Below are 9,946 nucleotides of genomic sequence, written 5' to 3'. Positions count from 1 at the left end.
AATTTGTTTGGCTTGTTTGGATAGTTAGTTGGCATTGGGGAAGGAGGGCCAGGATCAATTAGGCCTTTTTTTCTCCTGAGGACAGGACCTCTGGGGTGACCCTCTGGCAGAATAGCCCATTTTTCTCTTCCACTAGTTCTTTTTTCTTTGACACAAAGTTATGAATGCATTTAGTGTTAGGGGAAAAGATGCTGTGAAATTGAACAACCAACCAACAAGCACACGTGTTAAAGTAACAAGACTGCAGCAACTAGAGCACCAGTGCAAAGGTTTGTGAAACTGAAGCTTTGATTCCAATATTTTAAACAAGGAGCTGGAAAAGGTGCGTGATTGAGTATGTAAAAATAACCTTATACAAACCCACACCTATTGTTTTTGGATCTGGAGCCATACTAGTTTGCAGTTTGCAATTATGCCATTGTCATTGTTTTATGTCCAATTAACTGGTTAGAGAAGCCAGGTTAACAGCCAAAATGAAGGTTAAAAAAAATTGCAGTTAGTTTATAACAGAGCTGCTAACTAACCCTGTACTGTCCATATCACACTATCATTGCTATCATGCTTTCCAAATGATTCTGGCTACCTGTAAAACCACATTTCATGTTAGTATCCTGTTTTTATTGATCAGGAGAACTATCCTCTCAAGTAAATCTGAATTCACTTGTCAGACACTAGCCAGAAACAAGAGCATCTTACTAGGAAGGCTAAGAAGGGTAAATTATGTCTTTCCAATACAATTATTTTTAAGTCACAATTCTATACCTGTCACATCTTGAATGAACTTTTTGTGTTCTTTAGAGTTTCCTGTGTTTCACTTCTGTTGTCAGTCCTTCTGGTCATATGGTTTTGCTTATGATTTGGGTGGTGGGTTTAGAGGACTGCATTATTAGTTAGTTTATGGTGTTGTGTGCTTAAGTTTATGTAATGCTGGGATGGTTTGATTTATGCTGGGTTATGATTTAGAGTATTGTATTTTCTGGGTTTTGGTTTTCTGTTGCTCTGTGTTTCCCTTGTGTGTTCATGTACTCCTCCACACTTGCCCTGCATTTGGGCTCATTAGCCCTGCCCTGCCCTGTTTTCCCTACACCTGCCCTGTGTTAGCCTCATCAGCCCTGCCCTGCTCCCTGTGTTTCCCCAGCCAATCGGCTCCCTGTCTGTTCCCTCCCCTCTCCTGAGTTCTCCACTCATCTCCCCACCTGCACCTCATCTCCGCATTAGTTCAGTTACTTTTTAAGCCCTGATTTTCTGTTTAGTCTTTGTTGGATCATTTGTTTTGGTCTACTAGTTCTGTTCAGTTCTGTTTGCCTTCTTCTGTTATTGACCATTTCAAGATTAAAGGAGATTTTCCTCAACTCTGCATTCCAGCCTCTGCATTTGGGTCCATTCCCGCTACCCCAACTTGACAATACCCCCTTAACATCCACCCTTTTTTTGGAATTTTCGCCTATTTGGCATACCCAAATTGAAATGCGTATGATGGAAGAACTGTAAGTCAAAAATGCATGTATGAGGCTTCATTTGAAAGGTAACATCTTCTAGTTTCTGAAGAAACAGTTTTAGCCAAGCATGGGCTTAAATACAAACATGGCTCAAAAAAGTTTTTTGGTCCTTGTCTTTAATAAGTCATTTTTGAATAACAATAATTACGACATGTTTTATGCCAGAACTATGCAAATCACCACGTAACTTCCACATTTTGTCAACCACACCTGTATAAAATTACAGACCTATAGGCTTGAGTTCTGACTTTTCATACTGTGAACATCACATTATTAACTAACATTTAGAAAATCAATTTTTGACATTTGTGAATCGATGCAGAATCTTCCACGTCCGCAGTGGGATGCATCTTAGAATCGATTTTCTTTTTTCCTCCACCCCTAATGCCACCACTGTTTTGCTGCGTGGGGAGCATGAGGAGAGCCTGATGTGCTGGGTGTCCTGCCTCTACCATGAACACCTCTGGCGGCACGGGACCCTTACAGACTAAAGGAATATAAATAATTGAGGGATGGACACATTCAGACTTTATGACCACTCCAAAGGTAGGGCACTGTGCAAAATACCCCAGAATCCAGAGATGGTTTTGTTCGGATATTTCGAACTATAACCCATGTATGATGAAATCTGTGTTAGATACTCTCCGACCACAGCATTGTAAGATCATATCTGGAGCATAACTTATCTCGCGAAAGTGTTATACGTGTGGGATCCATGGCAGGAAACATTGAGATATGAGATTCCCACTGGCTCCTGAGTGTGTCAGTGAAGAACATCTGGTTTTTACAACATCAAAGTCCACAAATGAGATAGAGGATGAATGGGAAGTTACCTCTCTCTCTTTCTCTCTCAACAACTCCCCATCACCACATCTCTTTTCCTCGGATCTACTCTGATTTCATAAATGGTCTCTATGGATTCTGACAGAAATCTATCGTAACGACGGAGAACTTTAATCCCTACCTTCTGTCGGATAATTATAGATATGATTCAAATCTGATCAAAGTGACTGTGGATATTCAAAGTTTATGACTTATTTCTGGATCATATTGGGATTGGGACCACTTTGATGCTATCAGAATATGGAGTTAAGATATTTCTCTGATATGACTGGTGCTGTATTTTGAATGCCAGACACATCACATTTCTGGCGTGAGCATATCACATGATACTACCAAAATGTCTCACCCCATATATGTTAATATCTGGAAAGCATTATACGTGTGGTATCCATGGCAGGAAACTTTGAGATATGACTAATAGCTGTGTTTTGGATATTCCAGGATATGATTCAAATCTGATCAAAATTACTATACTCCCTGGTTTTAACTGACGTTTGGATTATATCTCCGGGCTGGAAGCACTTTGATACTATTAAAATGTGGAGTTAATGTACTGTTTGAATGGCTTGCAGTCCTATTATGAGCCACATATAGCATTTCTTTTGTAAATATACTTCATATTAGGTCAGCCTTAATGTTCATAACCAGAAAGTATTATACAGAAGGAAACTTTATGACTAATAGATATATGTAGGATTCTCAAAAATATAATTACAACCTGATGAAAATTACTGAGGTTGCTCACCGTGTATGACTCATATCCTGATCAATAGCTATTTGAAGCACACAAAAAACTAGCTTCTTGTAAATTTACTTACATATCTTGATTCATATATGTAAATGTCTATTGAGAGGAGGATGCTTTCATATATGACTAATAACCTTGTAGTGAATATTCCATGATATGATTAAATGCTTTCATTCCTGCCCTGCTATCAGTCTGGATTGAGACCACTTCTAGAATCTAAAGCCTATTTACTCCTGAACTGTATGACAGTAACAGTAAGATTTACATTTTGTGTCAGTTACAAGGAGACTTGATAGATTATGATCATAAAAAATCCTTTAAATTACACCTATTCATTCTCCCTCATTGAAAAATACATAATCTATGAATATGCAATTTTTTTCAATTTCAAAAGTTTAAAAAAGACTTAGAATAATGGCAGAACAGTAGAAGAACAATAATAAGTAAAAAACTGAGAATAAAAGCAGAACAATAACAATAATAACAAGCTGTAAAACTTCAGCTGCAACCATCCTGTCTTCCTCGCTCTCTGGAACACAGTACTCATCCTTATTCCTGCATGGATGCAGAAGCTATTCTTTTAGAATACCGTCCTGGCGTAACATGGTGACGGATGGAGCGGAGATTCAGTCCCTCCCATCCAGCACCTTCTGGCAGGACATTACAATCCTTATCAGCCATGGTGCCCACCATTTTGGTGAACATTCGTATAGAGCTTTGTCCCCATCACTCTCATCACTCATGAGACTGGCATCTGCTCCCTTCATGTCGTCACATCCAAGAAGCTTTTCCCCCACCTATTCAAAGACAGAAAGAAAAAAAAGAGTTGTGAGCTGGTAGCAGTGGTCAAATGATGTTTTCATACTGGCTTTGCAATGTTAACTCCCCAGCATTAGCCAAAAGACAATATGGGGGACATGATCCACAGTTCTTGTCCCATGCACAACTTAGTTCAGCCATACCTAATGTGATGGAGTTGCAAGTGCAAAAAGTGAATTTATAGGAAAAATATTAAACTTTGAAAAAATAGCTAATTTAATTTTCAAACTGTACTGAATGTGCTGATGCACCACATAATCTTTTTTGGCTGAACTGAGTGACCCAAACACTCAGGCTTGTAAGGAGTTTTGGCCTCTGAATGACCTCCTTATTGCCCTCAGAGTCTATCCTTGACTGGTTCTTGATATTCTCATATGCCCTGTTGCAGGCTTCTGGAAATAGATAATAAAACAAATGGAACAAATTATCAGTAATAGTAGAGTGTTTTCATCAAATCAGTGAGAATTGAACTCCTAAGGCTTGGTACCAACGAAATAACAGTGAGAACAGTCCTGTCAGCCTGGGCAGAAAGAGAGAGAGTGAGAGAGGGGAACAGAGTGAGAGAGCAAGAGAGGGAGAAAAAAGAGCGAGAGGGAGATCAGAGAGAAGACAGCACAGAGAGAGAGAGAGAGGAAGCAAAAGGAGAGAGATTCCCTCAACAACTTAAAATTGGCTCTGTTCACACAATATAATTTATTAGTGATCTTGCCAGTACAAGATCTGCATTTCTTTCTCTCTCTGTGGACAGCAGATTGTAGGGTTATAATAATAATAATAATTATTATAACTTTATTTATATAGCAAACAGAACACTCGCTAATTAGCTGAAAGCCATAAAAAATAAGCACATTATAAAAACACAAATAAAGTAAAATGATGCTATAAAATATAATAAGATCATTGACAAGCAACTTTAAACAAGTGGGTTTTTAACAGTGATTTAAAAGTTGAGACAGAGTTGGCAGCCCTGATCTCCTCAGGCAGGTCATTCCAAAGTTTAGGAGCCCTGACTGCAAAGGCTCTGTGCCCTTTGTGTATCAATCTGGACCTTGGAACAAGAAGCGATGCCTCCGATGATCTCAGGGAGCGGGAAGGGACATAAGGCAATAAGAGATCTGATAGATAGCTTTGGGTGAGGCCTCTCAGGGCTTTGTAAGTAATCAATAAAACCTTTAAAATCTATTCCAAAAAGCAACAGATAGCCAGTGAAGGGAAGCCAGGATTGGTGAAATGATCGAGTTAAAATTCTGGCAGCAGAGTTTTGGATGAGCTGGAAGCAAGAGAGAGATTTTTTTGCTGATGCCAGAGAGAAGGGAATTACAGTAGTCCAATTGAGTGGTTATAAAAGCGTGAATGACAGTTTCCAGATCTTTGGCAGAAAGAAATGGTCTAATCCTCGAATTCTTTCTGATAAAAGAAGGACTGAAACATTGAATTAACATGTTTATCTAGGGTGAGGTTTTGATCAAAAATGACACCGAGGTTTCTGCAATGCTGAGTTATTGAATGGGATAGTGAACCAAGACTGTTACAAAGTTGGTTGTTTGCACTATATGATTAATATCTCTGTCTTATCAGCGTTTAACTGCAGAAAGTTTTGAGACATCCACACATGGATGTCATTCAGACAATTAAGCAGGTTGGCATTCTTCTGATAGTTGTTTTCAGGGTCACAATTTAGATAGATCTGAGTATTGTCTGCATAAAAATGAAAACTGATATTATGTCTGTATATGAGGTATCCTAGAGGGAGCATATAAATGGATTGGACCTAGCACTGAGCCTTGGGGTACCCCTCAGTGAAAACCTGTTGTAGCTGACCTAGAATCAGCGATACCAATGCAGAAGTGTCTGTCCTTTAGGTAGGACCTGAACCATTTCAGAGGAGTGCCACTGGTAACAACCCAGTTTTGAAGACAGTCCAAGAGAATATCATGGTCAGTGGTATTGAATGCTGCACTTAGGTCCAGGAGAATAAGAATGGGTTTATGGCCAGCAACAGCTAACAGCAATAAGTCATTAACGACTTTGAGAAGAGTGGTTTCAGCACCATGTTTTTTTCTAAAACCAGATTGGTATTTCTCAAAACTACTATTTTAAAGAAGAAGAAAAAGAATAAAAGAATAAAAGCAAGCAGTTGATCTGTTATAATCTTTTCTATAACCTTAGCTAAAAATGAGAACTTAGAAATAGGCCTCAAACTGGTGAGATCAGAAGGACAAAATGTTTCCCCAAGGCCCCCCACCCCCGCTCATAACGCTTACTTCTCATGAGCTGCATACCATTGCCCTGATGACAGTTTTCCTTACTTCCTCATTATGCAGTGTCCAGAACCTGGAAGCATAAGCATTTGTAATATTGGTAATAAATCAGATCACTCCATTAATATAACTGAAAATCATTGAATCAAATATATTAATTTTTATACCACAATGCAAAGGTTTTATCAAAAATATTGCTTATGTGCTGACAGGAAATCACAGTGACATACTGTGGGATAAAATAGACTATCAAATAGAAAGTTGAAAATTTAACTAAAAGAAACACAGTGTGTGCCATAACAAATGTATGTGATAATCTATTATAGATTATGTGGATTTTCCACTGAAGCTGTTCCCCCAGGCTTCTGTGAATTTGACAGACCAGAGTCTGCAAAGGGCATTCATTCAGTGAAACATTTAACATTTAATAATAAAAGAGAATTTAGTTTGGAACTCCCAAACTAAAATATTATTATTATTATTATTATTATTAATAGTAAGTATAAATGATATCAAAATTTGCAAAGTGAACTACACATTCTTAATTCCTTGTCACATCTATTCCACAATTTAACCCCTTTGACAGATATACACCTATTGTTTTATATTTGTCCTTACCCTTGTTTCCAGAAATAATGGCAGTGGTTGTAACAAGAGCAAGATGATACAGAAAAACAACACACACAAAACAATGAGGTTAAAAATCAACAACAAAAATGGATGGTGTAAATAGGTAGTGAAATGTGCATTACTGAAACATGGCTGTACAATTACTGAAAGAGAGGAAGTAAACCAAAACAGTCAAAAATAGCGCCAACTACTGCCCCAAAAACATTTTAAAAATTGAGTGTGATTTGAGATTCAGCTGGTGAAAAAAGTGGAACATTTACAAAGTGGCTAATAGGATACCAAACCAGATAACAAGAGAGTTAATTTTGGACATTATCTTCACCATGTGGTCAAAAAAGCCACTCCAAATCAGTGATAATGATAATGAATTAATTAGGAGTAATCCAGAACTAAACTGACATTTAGGCAATATGTTTAGTTATTCACAGATGTCTGATGTGTGTTTTACTTCAGATTTCTGTATAAGAACCAGGTAGACTTATTACAGTGAAGATGTTACACTTGCCTTGTGAGGGACAAGCTTTCAGTGTCTTATGGCAACAAAACTTCAGACACAAATATGATTATCAGTTGATCATACAGACTCATACTGGCCAAACTTACCGACAGCTCAAAGGGAATCTTTGTGATGCCTGTGCTGCTGCTTCCACCACATGCATGAACCTTCTCAATTACCTCTTCAACCTTTTTGTTGATTGATTTCATTGATGATTGATTGATTCAATTGATCCACTTTCTGAGTAAGAAGATGGATTTCCCTAAAAGGGGGAGCAGTACACAAGTTACTTGTCCGAGTTACATTTTACAAAATAGTTAAATAAAAATATATTTACAATCAGAAAACTACAGTTACTACAGGTACATATGTAGACAGATAAATCATTTGCGTCATGGGCATAAAAATGGTATTAATAGGAACTTTAAAACCTCCCAGAGGTTCCCATCTTGAAGAATGTATTACTATAGTGTTGGAATGCAGCCATTATGTCTCAAACAACTTTATTAATTCATTTTCAGTCCATTATGTTTACTGCCACAGTAAAGAAATACATTTTTTATTCAAGTACAACCTCTTTTCTCCAACGTCATTTATCAGACTTGTTAAAGCTGCTACCAGCTATGTGTGATAGGCAAAAACTGAGACTACAGGAATTCAGTTTTCTGGTATTTCAGTTGGCTAAGCAGCTGACAGAAAGAATAGGCTTTTAGGGAGGAGCCAGAGAATTCAGCTGAACCAAACTATCAAATCCAAGCAGATTTAAATTAGCTTTAGCTAGATTATAGCAAAGGGCAGTTTCTATATTTCTGTTGTTGGAAAAATAACCTGTATCAACATTATATGCCAATATAAACCTATGTGATTATTTTGTACTGCACAAAAGAGTTACTCTTTTACATTTTTATAGATGTTAAATAGGAAAAAATAGCATATGGGATTGGTATATTATTTTACTCAATGATATGTATGGTATAATGTATCAGAAATGCAACTGAACTGCCTATCACTTCTGCTAAACTACAGTGTGCACTTTATTTAAATAAAACCAAACCAAAATGCTCAATCCTAACCAATCATGAAGTCCAACGACAGCAAACATAAGGAGAATTTAGGTTTATGTTGTCTTGAATAGCAAGACCAGTTTTGCACCAAGACAATAAAATCATCATTCTCATACACTACATGATGTTAACATTATCATGAGAGAGGACGAACACAACACCTTGCTTTGCTTGGTCTGACACACGCACACACACACACACACATACCATCCCACTATATTTCCCTCTCTCAGAGTTCATTCCTCCAATCTCCTGTCTTTATCCATTTAGTAAAGCAACCTAAGCCTTAGAAGCTCTAGACACATTTCTGCTAATTTTATATTTGTTTTAACAGAGCTAATAACAGCTAAGTTTGCCAAAATTAACATTGAGCATCTGTGAGGTTACACACAAGCTGGAGACTGCTAACGTTAGCATAAAATGACCTGCTCTTGCTAACGTTAGCTTAAAGTTTGTAAACCTTGGCCTAACCCAGTTGCTATTTATTTCAACATCGCAAACTTTTAAGTTATAGCTACAAACTCCTTAGAAGCAGCAGCAGGCAAGCAAAAACTCTAACATATGAATTTTATGTCTTCTAACAATAACTTACAAGTTAATAAGTTATTGTAACATAGACCAACCATGTTCCTTACACAACAACGTTCCGTACGGATGACCTTTTACCGCTGATTGCTGAATAAATACTTCCAGGTCCTGAATAAAATATCTATCTGTGTCATCTTCATTTCTCCCTCTTTCATCCCCAATCAAGACAGAGAACCCCTTGCCATTTGTTCCTGTATGATTTCTGTAAGTTTGCGAGGTGCGCTCACTATGTTTAAAAATGGGAACTGGGCAAGCTCCAGTCCAGACAGCAGCATGGGTGGGGAAATAACTAGAGCAGCGAAAACATACAATATGATTTATTTTACGCCTCTCACAGTACAACAGTCTGTATGAAATTATTATTATGTTATTAACAAATTGTTAAGTATATTAACTTTTGTTAAATAAATGCTTTGAAATGGGCAGTTTTTAATGTCACTTCTGGGCGATGACCGTTTGGCTCCACTCTCTGACTGACAATGAGACAAGCAGCAGTGAAGCAGCAAGTCTGTCAACACAGATGCTGTTTGCATGTCATCCTGCACACAGTGATGATGTTAACATCACAGCACGGCAGTGTTATTTATCAAGGGTCAATTAATGTTAACTTAAGTTAACTGAATATTTTAACATTTTAAATTTTCATTCTTTAACAGATGAAACATTAATTAATTATTGTAACTTAAATAACTTGTGTGGATTGATTGTGATGTTATTTCAAAGACAAATTTGCACAAAAAGTATTTAAATTTTAAACATACATAACATAAACTGTAAACTGTTAAACACAATGTTAAGATATGACTTTAAGTTACACAGATTTAATAAGATTTAATTTATCAAATGATTTTTTATGATACATTTGTATTCACAGTTTTAAGTTAATAAATTTCATATAAAATGTTTATAAGTTAATGATTTTAGTGAAGTACATGAAGCTGACAAACATTTTTATATAACTTAAGTAACTTAACATTACATGATAAATATATATTAAA

The 9,946-nt window shown here is 36.9% G+C and overlaps 1 long non-coding RNA gene across 1 annotated transcript; it reads right to left on the bottom strand.

Annotated features, from left to right (window-relative positions):
* Positions 1–1,518: 1,518 nt before the first annotated feature.
* LOC121901320 lies at positions 1,519–9,613 on the bottom strand. Its single transcript, XR_006097244.1, has 3 exons — positions 7,404–9,613; positions 6,174–6,243; positions 1,519–3,887 (listed from the first exon to the last, which is right to left on the bottom strand). It is a non-coding gene; the product is annotated as an uncharacterized LOC121901320 (long non-coding RNA).
* Positions 9,614–9,946: the final 333 nt, after the last annotated feature.

The sequence above is a fragment of the Thunnus maccoyii genome, chromosome 8, assembly GCF_910596095.1.
Source record: "Thunnus maccoyii chromosome 8, fThuMac1.1, whole genome shotgun sequence".
NCBI classification, from domain to species: domain Eukaryota; kingdom Metazoa; phylum Chordata; class Actinopteri; order Scombriformes; family Scombridae; genus Thunnus; species Thunnus maccoyii.
This window is presented reverse-complemented; position numbering and strand designations above follow the sequence as displayed.